Raw genomic sequence first — 22,053 nt, 5'->3', positions numbered from 1 at the left:
ACTCTTGAATTTTTGCACGCGCATCAGAAGTGCGCAAAATTGACGTATGATTCGGGTCCCGCAATTAGAGGAGAGAAAAAAGAACTCTCTAGCGCCCCCCAAAGTGGCCGCAATGTTAATTTTTTTTTTTACTTTTACCGATCGACTTGGAACCTTTTCACACAGGTTCTCTTGGATGTGCTGTACACAAAAAAAATTATGGTATGCAAATGCGCCTACCGTTTTATGGCCGCCATTTTGAATTTTGTGAAAAACACGTTTTTGCGAACTCCTCCCAGACGCTTGGTCCGATTCTTACGAAATCTTCGGCAAAATGATCGTTGGCTCGATGCGATCAAAAGTTATTGAAAGAATGTTGATATCTCATTTTTCAATAAAGTTATGGACCAATGAAGTTTGTAGGTTTGTGTCCTGAAAGTTCAAAGGCCTATAACTTTTTTTTTTTCTAACCGTCATTTTCACCAAATTTTGAGGACATGTTCACAATGAGTCCTAGAACATCCCCAAATTTTCCCAGAATATTTGAACATTAGGGGGCGCTGTGGTGATTCTGTGTATTTTTGGCCATTTCCTTCAATTTTTGCATTTACAAACGAACGAACTCCTCCGAGAGTTTAAATCCGATCCATTTCAAAATTTGGCAACTGGTTCCTGACAGCCTTGGGGTCAAAAGTTATTAAAATCAAGAGTTTTCATAAAACCACCTGGGCGTGAGCTTGCGTGCAGTTTGGACAATTTTGGACGATTTTTTTCCAAAATGTAAAATGGTATAACTCCAAGGAACATTGATATTTCTGGCTATAAATGTATATTCATGATGCTTGTGTAGGCCTTTAAGTAATGCCATGCAGTGATTTTCGAAAAAGTATAGCGCCACCTATTGGCTTAGGTCAATGCAAAGTTTGTACATTTACATGTCCATTTCCCAGCCCTTTAATCTGATCAACTTCAAATCTGGGAATATAAGACGTAAGACTGTGACGATGGCTCACAGTGAGAATTGGGAGTTTTGGACCAACTTTGTGGCTGTGACGTCGCCATATTCGCATGAAAGTTCAAGCACATCTTCTGAGCCTCGGCACACTCCAAAACTCTTGAAAACCTCTGTGAGTATCCTACGTGATGACCTTTACAGACCTGATGTGCAGTTTTGGATCAAAAGTGAAAAATTGCCTCCATTGCGCCCCCTGGAAGATTTTGACGAAGCCCCGCCCGCACCCTGTTTGACCGACAAGTCCGCTGATTTTTTACCAAATGTATTAAAGGGAGACTTAAAAAAGTCTCTGAGGAATTTTCTCTAAAACAAACAGGAAGGCAGTTATAATTTTTTTAGTGTGAATATTTCCTGTATTTTTGGCGGAGAGTGACCGATCCTATTTCAGTGAGTTTTCGAATTCTCAAACCCATCAGAAGGTTTAGCTCTCCTGGTAAGAAACCGCCCCCCCGATCCTATGGTCGTGAGATCGTGTCCCGGCGAAATCAATTTTTTTTTTTTCCTCCTCTTTTTAAACGCGTGTCTTCTGATCTAACGAACAAAATGATTCAGTTTACTCTCCTTGCTGAGGTTATGGACTTTGTACACTTAAGAGCAGGTATGTCAAACTCGTTTCAGTTTAAGGCCAGAAACTGCTCCGTGGCCGCGCATACAGCTGACAGAAGAAGGTAAGGCTGATGCAGGACAGCTGGCTCACGGCGCAGCCGTTTGGCAGCGTGTCGCGGGTTTGACATATCTAACCTAGACAAATAACACGGACAGTTCAATATATTTACATCTGGATTTAAATACACGTATTCTGCAACATACGGGTGGAGATGCAAACACGTTTGGTGATGTAAATAGATGTTACGGGGAAATTTTAAGTTAAAGAACTTCATCACCCAGAATTCCCTATTCTTGGTTGACGGACATGCGCAGACTACGTGCGCACAGCCGCGCACGTAGTCTGCGCATGTTCCGGTTTTGTGTTGAACAGGCAAAGTATCACCGCTCCGTATTTTAAACTGCTAACTACACACCTATACTTCAGGAACTATTACTACTATGTGGATGTAAGCAAAGTGTTCTCATTCCCTCTTGGATGTGTGCAGCCAGTGAGGTACGTTTTGTTTAAGGGCTTGTTATATCTGCTCGACGGCACGGACAGCTAACTGGGATAGCGAGTGGAGCTAGCGGCTGCCGGATGGAGCAGCCAGTCAGCCAGCTTGCTAACTACACACCGGTGCTTACGTCCACATGTACTCAACGAAGTGGAAACGCCTTTGACGGTGAGTGATTACGTTTTCCTTGTGCGTTCTCCAGTCTCACCCAGCATACGTCTTTTAGCTAAGCTAACTACGGTAGCTTTACAGCGTCAAAAGACACCTCTTCACGCTATTAACGCCACTTTGTTTACGTTTCCGTGTGCCCTAAATAACTTGGCCCGATTGAATCACTTTATTTACACACTGAGTAGAACCGTGCTCGCAGCAGCTAACTAACTACTTTGTTGTTTAAAAGCGTCAGCTAAATGACACGTAATGTAATGTGCGTCTTCAATGCTTTTCAATATGTTATATATTCATTTCCTTCCCAATGAGCATGAATCTAACATTAAATGATATGATTCATATGCCCCTCATTCCAATGAAATAATATACACACGTCAAGCTCATTATGGAGTTGAAACAACAAATTACTAAACTGTAAACAGTTAATATAAGAGAAAAAAATATTGTAATCAAGATAAATGTTTTTCAAAATGTGTGATTAACTAGTTAATTGTCTATAATCTGTTGACAGCCCTAATCGTATTCTGATAATACACCAAATACTACTGTAACTCTCTGCTGGCAGGTCTCCCTGCTGCCGCCATTCGACCACTGCAGCTCATCCAGAATGCAGCAGCTCGACTGGTCTTCAACCTTCCAAAATACTCCCACACCACTTCTCCGCTCTCTTCTTTGGATACGAGTGGCTGCCCGCATGCAGTTCAAAGCATTGGTACTGACGGACCACGCTGTGAATGGATCGGGAGCAGTCTACATCCGGGACATGGTGAAACCCTGCATCCCAACCCACGCACTCCGATCTGCATCTGGCAAGCTGCTTGTTCCTCCCTCACTGAGAGAAAAGCACTCGACGAGATGGCGACTCTTTGCTGTCCTGCTCCCAGATGGTGGAATGAGCTCTCTGATGACATCAGGACCGCAGAGAGCCTCTACATCTTCCGTCGAAAACTCAAGACACACCTTTTTAGACTCTACCTTGACTAAAACACTAGCAAACCGTAGCACTAACAAATGGTAGCACTTAAATTGTACTTATAATGCCACTTATCTTTAACATGTTTTGGGCGGTGATTTATTCAGTCATGTTTAGTCATATTTTGTTTTTTTTACTTGTCAATATGGTTTGGTACATGCCGAGTTAATCAATACACATTCTAAAGTGCAACGTCCATATGTGAATAAGAGTTGTATACGTTTATCATAGTCAACATGGTGTGGAAATATCCCTTATGTAGTTGGTCAATAGGAACTATAGTAGGCAGAAATAACAGCTAAGGTAATTACAGGTGGATATTTCTGGGAATTAACCTTGATTGAGACTGCATCTATGATATCTAAGATATACAGGACAAGAAAAATGCACTGGATGTGTATATGTGTTGAATCAATTATACAGACGCAAACTGGAGAACGAGACAAGTGTTGCTGTGATACTTATTGTGGTCATCGTGCCCGAGACCCGTAACAATTACTCCGCAGGTCTTTTGCAGCGGGGCAACAGCCCGGCGTCGGTGGATTCCGTTCGCGAGGCCGCAGATTCAGGTTTGAATGGAAGCCCCGAGAGTGATTTGTTTAGTCTCTTTAGTCTTTTTTGACCCGCGAGCCCGGCCGACCGCCGCCCCACCCCGACGTGCGAGAATAGGCGAAGGCCCGTTCATCGCTGCTTGCAGCTTTAATTATTATTATTTCGCCACTTCGAACGCACTTTTGGGGACTTCATCATGTTCAAAAACTCTTGAATTTTTGCACGCGCATCAGAAGTGCGCAAAATTGACGTATGATTGGGGTCCCGCAATTAGAGGAGAAAAAAAAGAACTCTCTAGCGCCCCCCAAAGTGGCCGCAATGTTAATTGATTTTTTTACTTTTACCGATCGACCTGGAACCTTTTCACACAGGTGCTCTTGGATGTGCTGTACACAAAAAAAATTATGGTATGCAAATGCGCCTACCGTTTTATGGCCGCCATTTTGAATTTTGTGAAAAACACGTTTTTGCGAACTCCTCCCAGACGCTTGATCCGATTCTTACGAAATCTTCGGCAAAATGATCGTTGGCTCGATGCGATCAAAAGTTATTGAAAGAATGTTGATATCTCATTTTTCAATAAAGTTATGGACCAATGAAGTTTGTAGGTTTGTGTCCTGAAAGTTCAAAGTCCTATAACTTTTTTTTTTCCAACCCCCATTTTCACCAAATTTTGAGGACATGTTCACAATGAGTCCTAGAACATCCCCAAATTTTCCCAGAATATTTGAACATTAGGGGGCGCTGTAGTGATTCTGTGTATTTTTGGCCATTTCCTTCAATTTTTGCATTTACAAACGAACGAACTCCTCCGAGAGTTTAAATCCGATCCATTTCAAAATTTGGCAACTGGTTCCTGACAGCCTTGGGGTCAAAAGTTATTAAAATCAAGAGTTTTCATAAAACCACCTGGGCGTGAGCTTGCGTGCAGTTTGGACAATTTTGGACGATTTTTTTCCAAAATGTAAAATGGTATAACTCCAAGGAACATTGATATTTCTGGCTATAAATGTATATTCATGATGCTTGTGTAGGCCTTTAAGTAATGCCATGCAGTGATTTTCGAAAAAGTATAGCGCCACCTATTGGCTTAGGTCAATGCAAAGTTTGTACATTTACATGTCCATTTCCCAGCCCTTTAATCTGATCAACTTCAAATCTGGGAATATAAGACGTAAGACTGTGACGATGGCTCACAGTGAGAATTGGGAGTTTTGGACCAACTTTGTGGCTGTGACGTCGCCATATTCGCATGAAAGTTCAAGCACATCTTCTGAGCCTCGGCACACTCCAAAACTCTTGAAAACCTCTGTGAGTATCCTACGTGATGACCTTTACAGACCTGATGTGCAGTTTTGGATCAAAAGTGAAAAATTGCCTCCATTGCGCCCCCTGGAAGATTTTGACGAAGCCCCGCCCGCACCCTGTTTGACCGACAAGTCCGCTGATTTTTTACCAAATGTATTAAAGGGAGACTTAAAAAAGTCTCTGAGGAATTTTCTCTAAAACAAACAGGAAGGCAGTTATAATTTTTTTAGTGTGAATATTTCCTGTATTTTTGGCGGAGAGTGACCGATCCTATTTCAGTGAGTTTTCGAATTCTCAAACCCATCAGAAGGTTTAGCTCTCCTGGTAAGAAACCGCCCCCCCGATCCTATGGTCGTGAGATCGTGTCCCGGCGAAATCAATTTTTTTTTTTTCCTCCTCTTTTTAAACGCGTGTCTTCTGATCTAACGAACAAAATGATTCAGTTTACTCTCCTTGCTGAGGTTATGGACTTTGTACACTTAAGAGCAGGTATGTCAAACTCGTTTCAGTTTAAGGCCAGAAACTGCTCCGTGGCCGCGCATACAGCTGACAGAAGAAGGTAAGGCTGATGCAGGACAGCTGGCTCACGGCGCAGCCGTTTGGCAGCGTGTCGCGGGTTTGACATATCTAACCTAGACAAATAACACGGACAGTTCAATATATTTACATCTGGATTTAAATACACGTATTCTGCAACATACGGGTGGAGATGCAAACACGTTTGGTGATGTAAATAGATGTTACGGGGAAATTTTAAGTTAAAGAACTTCATCACCCAGAATTCCCTATTCTTGGTTGACGGACATGCGCAGACTACGTGCGCACAGCCGCGCACGTAGTCTGCGCATGTTCCGGTTTTGTGTTGAACAGGCAAAGTATCACCGCTCCGTATTTTAAACTGCTAACTACACACCTATACTTCAGGAACTATTACTACTATGTGGATGTAAGCAAAGTGTTCTCATTCCCTCTTGGATGTGTGCAGCCAGTGAGGTACGTTTTGTTTAAGGGCTTGTTATATCTGCTCGACGGCACGGACAGCTAACTGGGATAGCGAGTGGAGCTAGCGGCTGCCGGATGGAGCAGCCAGTCAGCCAGCTTGCTAACTACACACCGGTGCTTACGTCCACATGTACTCAACGAAGTGGAAACGCCTTTGACGGTGAGTGATTACGTTTTCCTTGTGCGTTCTCCAGTCTCACCCAGCATACGTCTTTTAGCTAAGCTAACTACGGTAGCTTTACAGCGTCAAAAGACACCTCTTCACGCTATTAACGCCACTTTGTTTACGTTTCCGTGTGCCCTAAATAACTTGGCCCGATTGAATCACTTTATTTACACACTGAGTAGAACCGTGCTCGCAGCAGCTAACTAACTACTTTGTTGTTTAAAAGCGTCAGCTAAATGACACGTAATGTAATGTGCGTCTTCAATGCTTTTCAATATGTTATATATTCATTTCCTTCACAATGAGCATGAATCTAACATTAAATGATATGATTCATATGCCCCTCATTCCAATGAAATAATATACACACGTCAAGCTCATTATGGAGTTGAAACAACAAATTACTAAACTGTAAACAGTTAATATAAGAGAAAAAAATATTGTAATCAAGATAAATGTTTTTCAAAATGTGTGATTAACTAGTTAATTGTCTATAATCTGTTGACAGCCCTAATCGTATTCTGATAATACACCAAATACTACTGTAACTCTCTGCTGGCAGGTCTCCCTGCTGCCGCCATTCGACCACTGCAGCTCATCCAGAATGCAGCAGCTCGACTGGTCTTCAACCTTCCAAAATACTCCCACACCACTTCTCCGCTCTCTTCTTTGGATACGAGTGGCTGCCCGCATGCAGTTCAAAGCATTGGTACTGACGGACCACGCTGTGAATGGATCGGGAGCAGTCTACATCCGGGACATGGTGAAACCCTGCATCCCAACCCACGCACTCCGATCTGCATCTGGCAAGCTGCTTGTTCCTCCCTCACTGAGAGAAAAGCACTCGACGAGATGGCGACTCTTTGCTGTCCTGCTCCCAGATGGTGGAATGAGCTCTCTGATGACATCAGGACCGCAGAGAGCCTCTACATCTTCCGTCGAAAACTCAAGACACACCTTTTTAGACTCTACCTTGACTAAAACACTAGCAAACCGTAGCACTAACAAATGGTAGCACTTAAATTGTACTTATAATGCCACTTATCTTTAACATGTTTTGGGCGGTGATTTATTCAGTCATGTTTAGTCATATTTTGTTTTTTTTACTTGTCAATATGGTTTGGTACATGCCGAGTTAATCAATACACATTCTAAAGTGCAACGTCCATATGTGAATAAGAGTTGTATACGTTTATCATAGTCAACATGGTGTGGAAATATCCCTTATGTAGTTGGTCAATGGGAACTATAGTAGGCAGAAATAACAGCTAAGGTAATTACAGGTGGATATTTCTGGGAATTAACCTTGATTGAGACTGCATCTATGATATCTAAGATATACAGGACAAGAAAAATGCACTGGATGTGTATATGTGTTGAATCAATTATACAGACGCAAACTGGAGAACGAGACAAGTGTTGCTGTGATACGTATTGTGGTCATCGTGCCCGAGACCCGTAACAATTACTCCGCAGGTCTTTTGCAGCGGGGCAACAGCCCGGCGTCGGTGGATTCCGTTCGCGAGGCCGCAGATTCAGGTTTGAATGGCAGCCCCGAGAGTGATTTGTTTAGTCTCTTTAGTCTTTTTTGACCCGCGAGCCCGGCCGACCGCCGCCCCACCCCGACGTGCGAGAATAGGCGAAGGCCCGTTCATCGCTGCTTGCAGCTTTAATTAGGGCCTGAGCCGACTGAAAGTCGGGCGAAAGCCCTATTGAAATTGCAAGAATTATTAGGGCCTGAGCCGACTGAAAGTCGGGCGAAAGCCCTATTGAAATTGCAAGAATTATTATTATTATTATTATTATTATTATTTCGCCACTTCGAACGCACTTTCGGGGACTTCATCATGTTCAAAAACTCTTGAATTTTTGCACGCGCATCAGAAGTGCGCAAAATTGACGTATGATTCGGGTCCCGCAATTAGAGGAGAGAAAAAAGAACTCTCTAGCGCCCCCCAAAGTGGCCGCAATGTTAATTTTTTTTTTTACTTTTACCGATCGACTTGGAACCTTTTCACACAGGTTCTCTTGGATGTGCTGTACACAAAAAAAATTATGGTATGCAAATGCGCCTACCGTTTTATGGCCGCCATTTTGAATTTTGTGAAAAACACGTTTTTGCGAACTCCTCCCAGACGCTTGGTCCGATTCTTACGAAATCTTCGGCAAAATGATCGTTGGCTCGATGCGATCAAAAGTTATTGAAAGAATGTTGATATCTCATTTTTCAATAAAGTTATGGACCAATGAAGTTTGTAGGTTTGTGTCCTGAAAGTTCAAAGGCCTATAACTTTTTTTTTTTCTAACCGTCATTTTCACCAAATTTTGAGGACATGTTCACAATGAGTCCTAGAACATCCCCAAATTTTCCCAGAATATTTGAACATTAGGGGGCGCTGTGGTGATTCTGTGTATTTTTGGCCATTTCCTTCAATTTTTGCATTTACAAACGAACGAACTCCTCCGAGAGTTTAAATCCGATCCATTTCAAAATTTGGCAACTGGTTCCTGACAGCCTTGGGGTCAAAAGTTATTAAAATCAAGAGTTTTCATAAAACCACCTGGGCGTGAGCTTGCGTGCAGTTTGGACAATTTTGGACGATTTTTTTCCAAAATGTAAAATGGTATAACTCCAAGGAACATTGATATTTCTGGCTATAAATGTATATTCATGATGCTTGTGTAGGCCTTTAAGTAATGCCATGCAGTGATTTTCGAAAAAGTATAGCGCCACCTATTGGCTTAGGTCAATGCAAAGTTTGTACATTTACATGTCCATTTCCCAGCCCTTTAATCTGATCAACTTCAAATCTGGGAATATAAGACGTAAGACTGTGACGATGGCTCACAGTGAGAATTGGGAGTTTTGGACCAACTTTGTGGCTGTGACGTCGCCATATTCGCATGAAAGTTCAAGCACATCTTCTGAGCCTCGGCACACTCCAAAACTCTTGAAAACCTCTGTGAGTATCCTACGTGATGACCTTTACAGACCTGATGTGCAGTTTTGGATCAAAAGTGAAAAATTGCCTCCATTGCGCCCCCTGGAAGATTTTGACGAAGCCCCGCCCGCACCCTGTTTGACCGACAAGTCCGCTGATTTTTTACCAAATGTATTAAAGGGAGACTTAAAAAAGTCTCTGAGGAATTTTCTCTAAAACAAACAGGAAGGCAGTTATAATTTTTTTAGTGTGAATATTACCTGAATTTTTGGCGGAGAGTGACCAATCCTATTTCAGTGAGTTTTCGAATTCTCAAAGCCATCAGAGGGTTTAGCTCTCCTGGTAAGAGACCGCCCCCCGATCCTATGGTCGTGAGATCGAGTCCCGACGAAATCATACTTTTTTTTTTGTTACTTCTTTTTTTAAACGCGTGTCCGGCTGATCTAACGGACAAAATGATTCAGGTAACTCTCCTTGCTGAGGTTTTTAAATAACTGTACACTTAGAGCAGCTGTGTCACACTCCTTTCAGCCACATACGGCTGCTGGGCACAGCTGCCGTATGTGTGGAGCTGGAGGGGGAGACGTGAGTGACCTGGCGTTTGCCAGCTCTAACGTAATGTATTTCTGTTCAAAGTAACCGCTATTCATGTTTTGCACTTTGTACATCGCCCTTTCTTAATTAATTAGACTCCTGATGTGACTTCAATTGTGTTTATTGAACAATGCTGCAAAATATAGTCCCCAAAGATCGCACTCTCCGCCATTTTGTATTGCGTAATCACAGTGAGCTGGTGGCTCCGTTGGGAAGCAACATACGGGTGGAGATGCAAACACGTTTTGTGATATTACGGGTTACTGTTAAGCAGTGGCGGCTGGTGATGGAAAAAGTAGGGGGGGCTGAGGGAGATTTCTGCCGTTTATTTATTACATTAACACCAAAGTAACGACTTAAAAACAAATAGCATCTAATGTAATTATTATGAATTTAGAATGTCCTTGTAGATTTCAAATATTGTTCTTTCAAAGACAAGGTCATACCAAGTCATACACATCATATTAGGAAACCAAGTCATACAAGGTGAACTTATAATTGCTGTAATTTGCGTCAATATTCAATATACACAAAGAGGCAAATAGTCGCTGTTATTACATGGAGTAACCACTAGATGAAGAAGACTGTGCATTACCAATTGTAATGGTGAGCAAGTCAATAAAAATTATTTACATTGTCTCCAGTGTTCACATAAATCGTACAGCAAACCACCTCTAAGACAGACACACAAAAAAAACATAAAACTCCTCCAGAGACACAACAGCATCTCCTCTGCTCCTCCAGGGACACAACAGCATCTCCTCTGCACCTCCAGGGACACAACAGCATCTCCTCTGCTCCTCCAGAGACACAACAGCATCTCCTCTGCTCCTCCAGGGACACAACAGCATCTCTGGAGGAGCAGAGGAGATGCTGAGTGCCTGGAGGAGCAGAGGAGATGCTGAGTGCTTGGAGGAGCAGATAAGATGCTGAGTGCTTGGAGGAGCAGATGAGATGGTGAGTGCTTGGAGTAGCAGATGAGATGAAATGTTTCATGTCCTGAACACCGTTTTCACACCAGACTCGATCGGTCGCTGCGGTTTTAAAAAGCAAACAAGGGAAGCAAAACAGCGAGTTAGTTACTCCACAGCCGGTTAGCCACGGCTTCCTAGTGTACCATGTCCGCGAAAAGCCTCTAGTGTACGACGCTTCCTTGTCTTTCACCTGCTGTCTGATGTTAATTTGTGGCTGGTCCGGTCCCATTTCTTTTATTTTTTGTTTTTCAGCCAGTGGTCTTCTTTCAAACGGAGTTTGAAGAAGAGATTGCACGGTCAATATGGTGTGGAAATGTCTCATGTAGTTGGTCAATTGGAACTATATTAGGCAGTAATAACAGCTATGGTTTTTATCTTAAAACAAAAAAGGATAACTCTGTTGGACAACTACTCAATTGTCTTGACGACATATAGGCCTGGATGGCTTGGAACTTTTTTAATTTTAATGACTTGGGTCAATGCAAAGTTTCTACATGGCTTAACTGATTCAAACTGAACTTACCGATATATTAAGCCCTGGAGGAAGAGTGTATCTTAGTCAATGTATTATTAATTATTTCATTCAGCAAAGCTCTCTTCAGGAAGACAGCCACTTCGTCATCCAGCGGGTTTGGTTAAAAAGTTAACATATCTTGATGGAGCAAAAGAGGTGGGGTTAGCTGTCGTCCTTCTACCTCGACTAAACCAAGGTGTGAATTAACCTTGATTGAGACTGCGTCTATAAGATATACAGGACAAGAAAAATGCACTGGATGTAAACTGTACGTGTGTTGAATCAATTATACGGACGCAAACTGGAGAACGAGACGAGCGTTTGCTGTGATTCTTGCGCTTCAGACTCTACCTTTATTTTACAGGAATGCATCTTTTTGTTATCGTGGTCATCGTGCCCGAGACCCGTAATGATTACTCTGCAGGTCTTTTGCAGCGGGGCAACAGCCCGGCGTCGGTGGATTCCGTTCGCGAGGCCGCAGATTCGGGTTTGAATGGCAGCCCCGAGAATGATTTGTTTAGTCTCTTTAGTCTTTTTTGACCCGCGAGCCCGGCCGACCGCCGCCCCACCCCGACGTGCGAGAATAGGCGAAGGCCCGTTCATCGCTGCTTGCAGCTTTAATTATTATTATTATTTCGCCACTTCGAACGCACTTTTGGGGACTTCATCATGTTCAAAAACTCTTGAATTTTTGCACGCGCATCAGAAGTGCGCAAAATTGACGTATGATTGGGGTCCCGCAATTGGAGGAGAAAAAAAAGAACTCTCTAGCGCCCCCCAAAGTGGCCGCAATGTTAATTGTTTTTTTTACTTTTACCGATCGACCTGGAACCTTTTCACACAGGTGCTCTTGGATGTGCTGTACACAAAAAAAATTATGGTATGCAAATGCGCCTACCGTTTTATGGCCGCCATTTTGAATTTTGTGAAAAACACGTTTTTGCGAACTCCTCCCAGACGCTTGATCCGATTCTTACGAAATCTTCGGCAAAATGATCGTTGGCTCGATGCGATCAAAAGTTATTGAAAGAATGTTGATATCTCATTTTTCAATAAAGTTATGGACCAATGAAGTTTGTAGGTTTGTGTCCTGAAAGTTCAAAGGCCTATAACTTTTTTTTTTCCAACCCCCATTTTCACCAAATTTTGAGGACATGTTCACATTGAGTCCTAGAACATCCCCAAATTTTCCCAGAATATTTGAACATTAGGGGGCGCTGTAGTGATTCTGTGTATTTTTGGCAATTTCCTTCAATTTTTGCATTTACAAACGAACGAACTCCTCCGAGAGTTTAAATCCGATCCATTTCAAAATTTGGCAACTGGTTCCTGACACCCTTGGGGTCAAAAGTTATTAAAATCAAGAGTTTTCATAAAACTACCTGGGCGTGAGCTTGCGTGCAGTTTGGACAATTTTGGAAGATTTTTTTCCAAAATGTAAAATGGTATAACTCCAAGGAACATTGATATTTCTGGCTAGAAATGTATATTCATGATGCTTGTGTAGGCCTTTAAGTAATGCCATGCAGTGATTTTCGAAAAAGTATAGCGCCACCTATTGGCTTAGGTCAATGCAAAGTTTCTACATTTACATGTCCATTTCCTAGCCCTTTAATCTGATCAACTTCAAATCTGGGAATATAAGACGTAAGACTGTGACGATGGCTCACAGTGAGAATTGGGAGTTTTGGACCAACTTTGTGGCTGTGACGTCGCCATATTCGCATGAAAGTTCAAGCACATCTTCTGAGCCTCGGCACACTCCAAAACTCTTGAAAACCTCTGTGAGTATCCTACGTGATGACCTTTACAGACCTGATGTGCAGTTTTGGATCAAAAGTGAACAATTGCCTCCATTGCGCCCCCTGGAAGATTTTGACGAAGCCCCGCCCGCATCCTGTTTGACCGACAAGTCCGCTGATTTTTTACCAAATGTATTAAAGGGAGACTTAAAAAAGTCTCTGAGGAATTTTCTCTAAAACAAACAGGAAGGCAGTTATAATTTTTTTAGTGTGAATATTTCCTGTATTTTTGGCGGAGAGTGACCAATCCTATTTCAGTGAGTTTTCGAATTCTCAAATCCATCTGAAAGAATAGCTCAGTGAGTAAGGTGTTGGCCCCCCGATGCTATGGTCGTGGGATCGACTCCCGACGAAATTATTTTTTTTTCCTCCTCTTTTTAAACGCGTGTCGTCTGATCTAACGAACAAAATGATTCAGTTTACGCTCCTTGCTGATGTGTTTGACTTAAACAACTACACTTAAGAGCAGGTTTGTGAAAATCGTTTCAGTTTAAGGACAGAAGCTGCTCCGTGGCACATGAACAGAATGAAACAGCAGACTGAGGCACTCAGCTGGCGGACCGGGCAGCTGGTTGCGAGTTACGACACATCTAACCTGGACAAATAACACGGACAGTTCAATATATTTACATCTGGATTTAAATAGACGTATTCTGCAACATACGTCATGGTGATGTTACTAGAGAAAATGGTGCGGCCCCTTTAAGAGCTACACGCACGGGCTACGGAGGGGGAGAGCGCATGAGGAAGTTGTGTTGTTGTTGTGATGACGGAGTGGATGTAGCGGCCGGAGAATTGTCTGTACTGTAACTTTGTTACTCAGTGTTAGATTAATAAATCCTCAAAGAAAGTAAAGCGGACTTTTATTCACCAACCCCGGGACGAAGGGAATTAACCCCAAAGTTTACTTAGCCGACAGTACTTTGGCCCTGGAGCAGACAGCAACGCCTCCCCCTGCAAACTCCGACTACGGTCAGAGACGGACCGGCAGGAAAGGTGAACACAAGGCTAACGAAGTTAATTGTCAACATTAATGTGCCTGTCATGGTATGAGGCCAGACGTGAGTTGTGTTCTACATTCAAGAGGGTTTTTATTTAGCACTGAACAATAACAACCAGCATACGTCTTTTAGCTAAGCTAACTACGGTAGCTTCACGGGGATAAAAGACCCCTCTTCACTCTATCAGCGCCACTTTGTTTACGTTTCCGTGTGCCCTAAATAACTTGGCCCGATTGAATCACTTTATTTACACACTTTGAGTAGAACCGTGCTCGCAGCAGCTAACTTAACTACTTTGTTGTTTAACTTCATTGTCTATAATCTGCCCGCAGCGTGCAGCCGGGCGCAGCTAAATGACACGTAATGTATTGTGCGTCTTCAATGCTTTTCAATATGTTATATATTTATTGCCTTCACAATGAGCATGAATCTAACATTAAATGATATGATTAATATGCCCCTCATTCCAAAGAAATAATATACACACGTCAAGCTCATTATGGAGTTGAAACAACAAATTACTAAACTGTAAACAGTTAATATAAGAGAAAAAAATATTGTAATCAAGATAAATGTTTTCAAAACGTGTGATTAACTAGTTAATTGTCTATAATCTGTTGACAGCCATAATCGTATTCTGATAATACACGTTGGTGCTCAAATATTTTCAGATGGCCCGTGCAAAGTCATGCCACCAGTCTGAGGACATCACTGGGAATGGCACATGGGACACGTGGCTTTCAACTCCAGCGAGGTGGGAAAGCATTTCTTTATGTATATTTTGTTCTGTCTGCATAATTGTAAAAGACTTCTTCCCGCATTCGTACAACAGCATTCCATATCGTGTGACTGTCGATGGATGTAATAATTTGGCCTTCTTTTTTTCTTCCACCACACGGCACAGGTGGGCTTCACCGCGGGCAATCGTGGCAAAGACCCAAGTCGACTGGACCACAGCGGAAAATGATCCTTCCAGAGAAGAAGTTATTTACTTCTACAACGAATGGAAGAGTTACAACTTCCAGATGACAGCTCGCCGCTCATCCTTCTGGGCAACTTGAACATCCGACAGAACTTATGTGACCTACTGCGTTTATTTTCTCCTTTAGCTCTCACTAACTCTAACTTGCCCCAGCACCTGTTGTGATTTATTCTAGCGCTTCCACAATTGAATTTTGCTTGGTATTTCATCTAACTTGCCCCAGCACCTGTTGTGATTTATTCTAGCGCTTCCACAATTGAATTTTGCTTGTTATTTTATCTAACTTGCCCCAGCACCTGTTGTGATTAATTCTCTCTCACGGTGTCAAGTGTGTACCTTGATCTTTTTTTTGCTCATTGCAGCCCTTCTCTGCAAGGAGTGCTAACAATGCATGGTGCTGTTCATTAAGCAACTGGGTAAAGAGCTTGTAATGCCACATATGAAAAAGCTCATAAGCTCATTTATAATAAAATAATATATATAATCTTGCCTTGACTGAATGGGGGCGATCAAAGTTATTTTGGTGACGTTTTGATCATTGATTCACAACAAGTCCTGTGTTGTATAGGTTTGCTTGATGCTTTGGAATCTGTAGACCTGGATTTGTTATCAACCTGAATTGACAATCCATTGACAACATTGCTGGAATCTCCTCTCCCTTAAGACTGCAATATTACTTTTAGCTGAAAGTACATGGCTCCACTGATTCAATTTGAATTCACCAATATATAATGCCCCGGGGGAGAAGCGGATCTTACTAAATGTATTCATTAATTCATTAAGCAAAGCTCACTTCAGGAAGACAGCCACGTCGTCATCCAGCGGGTTTGGTTAAAAAGTTTACACATCTTGATGGAGCAAAAGAGGTGGGGTTAGCTGTCGTCATTGTACCTCGACTAATCCAAGGTGATCCTACGTTTCAATATTGCATCAAGCTAAAGAATCAAACAATAACATTTAAGATCCAACAGCTAACCGTTACGCGCTCTCCACTTCTTACAGAGCACTTCAAACATGGTCATGTTATCGCCTGAAGCCACACACTGAATCCACAGCTCCCGTGTTTTACAGAGACTCACGGGTGTGACTTGACTGTATGAAAATGTGATCTTCAATAAACGAATGACTTTCCGTACGACAAGGTCTGTGACAACTGGCTGATCGAGGGTCGTCACATGTAGGGGCCCGGTTCACGCGACGCCCCAGGTCGACCTTCTGATTTCCCGTCCGTGTTCCTCCTTTTTTTAAACGCGTGTCCGGCTGATCTAACGGACAAAATGATTCAGGTAACTCTCCTTGCTGAGGTTTTTAAATAACTGTACACTTAGAGCAGGGGTGTTAAACTATTTTCAGGTTGGGGCCAGAAACTGCTCCGTGGCACATGAACAGAATGACACAGCTGACTGACTGATATAAATAGCGGAGCCACAGACGCGCTCGTAGTCTTGCGTCAGTTCATGCTGTGAGAGTACGCCAGCTCTAACGTAATGTATTTCTGTTCAAAGTAACCACTATCCAGGTCTTGCACTTTGTACATCGTCCCAAGTTATTTAATTACACTACTGATGTGACTTAAATTGTGTTTATTGAAGAATGCTGCAAAATATTGATCCCTCTGCCCTGACGCAATGTGGGTGAATCGCCTTTTTTTTAGGTCACTTTTCGATTTTGCAATCACAAGTCAGCACGTAGCTCCGTTGCTTATTCACAGGACTTTCAATATTTTGACCCGGGTTCGCTTCCCGTTAGAGCCATCGTTTTTTTTCTTCTTTTTAACTGCGAGCCCGGCCGACCGCCGCCCCACCCCAACGTGCGAGAAGTGGCGAAGGCCCGTTCATCGCTGCTTGCAGCTTTAATTAGGGCCTGAGCCGACTGCAAGTCGGGCGAAAGCCCTATTGAAATTGCAAGAATTCTTCTTCTTCTTTTTATTATTTCGCCACTTCGAACGCACTTTCGGGGACTTCATCATGTTCAAAAACTCTTGAATTTTTGCACGCGCATCAGAAGTGCGCAAAATTGACGTATGATTGGGGTCCCGCAATTAGAGGAGAAAAAAAAGATCTCTCTAGCGCCCCCCAAAGTGGCCGCAATGTTAATTTTTTTTTTTACTTTTACCGATTGACTTGAAACCTTTTCACACAAGTTCTCTTGGATGTGCTGTACACAAAAAAAATTATGGTATGCAAATGCGCCTACCGTTTTATGGCCGCCATTTTGAATTTTGTGAAAAACACGTTTTTGCGAACTCCTCCCAGACGCTTGGTCCGATTCTTACGAAATCTTCGGCAAAATGATCGTTGGCTCGATGCGATCAAAAGTTATTGAAAGAATGTTGATATCTCATTTTTCAATAAAGTTATGGACCAATGAAGTTTGTAGGTTTGTGTCCAGAAAATTCAAAGGCCTATAACTTTTTTTTTTTCTAACCGTCATTTTCACCAAATTTTGAGGACATGTTCACATTGAGTCCTAGAACATCCCCAAATTTTCCCAGAATATTTGAACATTAGGGGGCGCTGTGGTGATTCTGTGTATTTTTGGCCATTTCCTTCAATTTTTGCATTTACAAACGAACGAACTCCTCCGAGAGTTTAAATCCGATCCATTTCAAAATCTGGCAACTGGTTCCTGACACCCTTGGGGTCAAAAGTTATTAAAATCAAGAGTTTTCATAAAACCACCTGGGCGTGAGCTTGCGTGCAGTTTGGACAATTTTGGACGATTTTTTTCCAAAATGTAAAATGGTATAACTCCAAGGAACATTGATATTTCTGGCTATAAATGTATATTCATGATGCTTGTGTAGGCCTTTAAGTAATGCCATGCAGTGATTTTCGAAAAAGTATAGCGCCACCTATTGGCTTAGGTCAATGCAAAGTTTGTACATTTACATGTCCATTTCCCAGCCCTTTAATCTGATCAACTTCAAATCTGGGAATATAAGACGTAAGACTGTGACGATGGCTCACAGTGAGAATTGGGAGTTTTGGACCAACTTTGTGGCTGTGACGTCGCCATATTCGCATGAAAGTTCAAGCACATCTTCTGAGCCTCGGCACACTCCAAAACTCTTGAAAACCTCTGTGAGTATCCTACGTGATGACCTTTACAGACCTGATGTGCAGTTTTGGATCAAAAGTGAAAAATTGCCTCCATTGCGCCCCCTGGAAGATTTTGACGAAGCCCCGCCCGCACCCTGTTTGACCGACAAGTCCGCTGATTTTTTACCAAATGTATTAAAGGGAGACTTAAAAAAGTCTCTGAGGAATTTTCTCTAAAACAAACAGGAAGGCAGTTATAATTTTTTTAGTGTGAATATTACCTGAATTTTTGGCGGAGAGTGACCAATCCTATTTCAGTGAGTTTTCGAATTCTCAAAGCCATCAGAGGGTTTAGCTCTCCTGGTAAGAGACCGCCCCCCGATCCTATGGTCGTGAGATCGAGTCCCGACGAAATCATACTTTTTTTTTTGTTACTTCTTTTTTTAAACGCGTGTCCGGCTGATCTAACGGACAAAAGGATTCAGGTAACTCTCCTTGCTGAGGTTTTTAAATAACTGTACACTTAGAGCAGCTGTGTCACACTCGTTTCAGCCACATACGGCTGCTGGGCACAGCTGCCGTATGTGTGGAGCTGGAGGGGGAGACGTGAGTGACCTGGCGTTTGCCAGCTCTAACGTAATGTATTTCTGTTCAAAGTAACCGCTATTCATGTTTTGCACTTTGTACATCGCCCTTTCTTAATTAATTAGACTCCTGATGTGACTTCAATTGTGTTTATTGAACAATGCTGCAAAATATAGTCCCCAAAGATCGCACTCTCCGCCATTTTGTATTGCGTAATCACAGTGAGCTGGTGGCTCCGTTGGGAAGCAACATACGGGTGGAGATGCAAACACGTTTTGTGATATTACGGGTTACTGTTAAGCAGTGGCGGCTGGTGATGGAAAAAGTAGGGGGGGCTGAGGGAGATTTCTGCCGTTTATTTATTACATTAACACCAAAGTAACGACTTAAAAACAAATAGCATCTAATGTAATTATTAAACTATGAATTTAGAATGTCCTTGTAGATTTCAAATATTGTTCTTTCAAAGACAAGGTCATACCAAGTCATACACATCATATTAGGAAACCAAGTCATACAAGGTGAACTTATAATTGCTGTAATTTGCGTCAATATTCAATATACACAAAGAGGCAAATAGTCGCTGTTATTACATGGAGTAACCACTAGATGAAGAAGACTGTGCATTACCAATTGTAATGGTGAGCAAGTCAATAAAAATTATTTACATTGTCTCCAGTGTTCACATAAATCGTACAGCAAACCACCTCTAAGACAGACACACAAAAAAAACATAAAACTCCTCCAGAGACACAACAGCATCTCCTCTGCTCCTCCAGGGACACAACAGCATCTCCTCTGCACCTCCAGGGACACAACAGCATCTCCTCTGCTCCTCCAGAGACACAACAGCATCTCCTCTGCTCCTCCAGGGACACAACAGCATCTCTGGAGGAGCAGAGGAGATGCTGAGTGCCTGGAGGAGCAGAGGAGATGCTGAGTGCTTGGAGGAGCAGATAAGATGCTGAGTGCTTGGAGGAGCAGATGAGATGGTGAGTGCTTGGAGGAGCAGATGAGATGAAATGTTTCATGTCCTGAACACCGTTTTCACACCAGACTCGATCGGTCGCTGCGGTTTTAAAAAGCAAACAAGGGAAGCAAAACAGCGAGTTAGTTACTCCACAGCCGGTTAGCCACGGCTTCCTAGTGTACCATGTCCGCGAAAAGCCTCTAGTGTACGACGCTTCCTTGTCTTTCACCTGCTGTCTGATGTTAATTTGTGGCTGGTCCGGTCCCATTTCTTTTATTTTTTGTTTTTCAGCCAGTGGTCTTCTTTCAAACGGAGTTTGAAGAAGAGATTGCACGGTCAATATGGTGTGGAAATGTCTCATGTAGTTGGTCAATTGGAACTATATTAGGCAGTAATAACAGCTATGGTTTTTATCTTAAAACAAAAAAGGATAACTCTGTTGGACAACTACTCAATTGTCTTGACGACATATAGGCCTGGATGGCTTGGAACTTTTTTAATTTTAATGACTTGGGTCAATGCAAAGTTTCTACATGGCTTAACTGATTCAAACTGAACTTACCAATATATTAAGCCCTGGAGGAAGAGTGTATCTTAGTCAATGTATTATTAATTATTTCATTCAGCAAAGCTCTCTTCAGGAAGACAGCCACTTCGTCATCCAGCGGGTTTGGTTAAAAAGTTAACATATCTTGATGGAGCAAAAGAGGTGGGGTTAGCTGTCGTCCTTCTACCTCGACTAAACCAAGGTGTGAATTAACCTTGATTGAGACTGCGTCTATAAGATATACAGGACAAGAAAAATGCACTGGATGTAAACTGTACGTGTGTTGAATCAATTATACGGACGCAAACTGGAGAACGAGACGAGCGTTTGCTGTGATTCTTGCGCTTCAGACTCTACCTTTATTTTACAGGAATGCATCTTTTTGTTATCGTGGTCATCGTGCCCGAGACCCGTAACGATTACTCTGCAGGTCTTTTGCAGCGGGGCAACAGCCCGGCGTCGGTGGATTCCGTTCGCGAGGCCGCAGATTCGGGTTTGAATGGCAGCCCCGAGAATGATTTGTTTAGTCTCTTTAGTCTTTTTTGACCCGCGAGCCCGGCCGACCGCCGCCCCACCCCGACGTGCGAGAATAGGCGAAGGCCCGTTCATCGCTGCTTGCAGCTTTAATTAGGGCCTGAGCCGACTGCAAGTCGGGCGAAAGCCCTATTGAAATTGCAAGAATTCATTAGGGCCTGAGCCGACTGCAAGTCGGGCGAAAGCCCTATTGAAATTGCAAGAATTCATTAGGGCCTGAGCCGACTGAAAGTCGGGCGAAAGCCCTATTGAAATTGCAAGAATTATTATTATTAGGGCCTGAGCCGACTGCAAGTCGGGCGAAAGCCCTATTGAAATTGCAAGAATTCATTAAAGCTGCAAGCAGCGATGAACGGGCCTTCGCCTATTCTCGCACGTCGGGGTGGGGCGGCGGTCGGCCGGGCTCGCGGGTCAAAAAAGACTAAAGAGACTAAACAAATCACTCTCGGGGCTTCCATTCAAACCCGAATCTGCGGCCTCGCGAACGGAATCCACCGACGCCGGGCTGTTGCCCCGCTGCAAAAGACCTGCGGAGTAATTGTTACGGGTCTCGGGCACGATGACCACAATAAGTATCACAGCAACACTTGTCTCGTTCTCCAGTTTGCGTCTGTATAATTGATTCAACACATATACACATCCAGTGCATTTTTCTTGTCCTGTATATCTTAGATATCATAGATGCAGTCTCAATCAAGGTTAATTCCCAGAAATATCCACCTGTAATTACCTTAGCTGTTATTTCTGCCTACTATAGTTCCTATTGACCAACTACATAAGGGATATTTCCACACCATGTTGACTATGATAAACGTATACAACTCTTATTCACATATGGACGTTGCACTTTAGAATGTGTATTGATTAACTCGGCATGTACCAAACCATATTGACAAGTAAAAAAAACAAAATATGACTAAACATGACTGAATAAATCACCGCCCAAAACATGTTAAAGATAAGTGGCATTATAAGTACAATTTAAGTGCTACCATTTGTTAGTGCTACGGTTTGCTAGTGTTTTAGTCAAGGTAGAGTCTAAAAAGGTGTGTCTTGAGTTTTCGACGGAAGATGTAGAGGCTCTCTGCGGTCCTGATGTCATCAGAGAGCTCATTCCACCATCTGGGAGCAGGACAGCAAAGAGTCGCCATCTCGTCGAGTGCTTTTCTCTCAGTGAGGGAGGAACAAGCAGCTTGCCAGATGCAGATCGGAGTGCGTGGGTTGGGATGCAGGGTTTCACCATGTCCCGGATGTAGACTGCTCCCGATCCATTCACAGCGTGGTCCGTCAGTACCAAT

General features: G+C 42.8%; 1 long non-coding RNA gene across 3 annotated transcripts; it reads left to right on the top strand.

Moving 5' to 3' along the window:
- Positions 1–5,959: 5,959 nt before the first annotated feature.
- Positions 5,960–15,567, top strand: LOC134129076 (uncharacterized). Of its 3 annotated transcripts, XR_009956272.1 has the most exons (4): positions 13,840–14,091; positions 14,429–14,466; positions 14,768–14,850; positions 15,001–15,567. It is a non-coding gene; the product is annotated as an uncharacterized LOC134129076 (long non-coding RNA). The 3 variants fall into 3 exon arrangements; XR_009956271.1 differs by lacking the exons at positions 13,840–14,091; positions 14,429–14,466 and adding an exon at positions 5,960–6,263; XR_009956273.1 differs by lacking the exon at positions 14,429–14,466.
- The last annotated feature ends 6,486 nt before the right edge of the window (positions 15,568–22,053 follow it).

This window comes from Pungitius pungitius, chromosome 5 (genome assembly GCF_949316345.1).
Source record: "Pungitius pungitius chromosome 5, fPunPun2.1, whole genome shotgun sequence".
Lineage (NCBI taxonomy): Eukaryota > Metazoa > Chordata > Actinopteri > Perciformes > Gasterosteidae > Pungitius > Pungitius pungitius.
The sequence above is the reverse complement of the archived record's forward strand: the minus strand, read 5'-3'. Positions and strand labels throughout refer to the sequence as shown.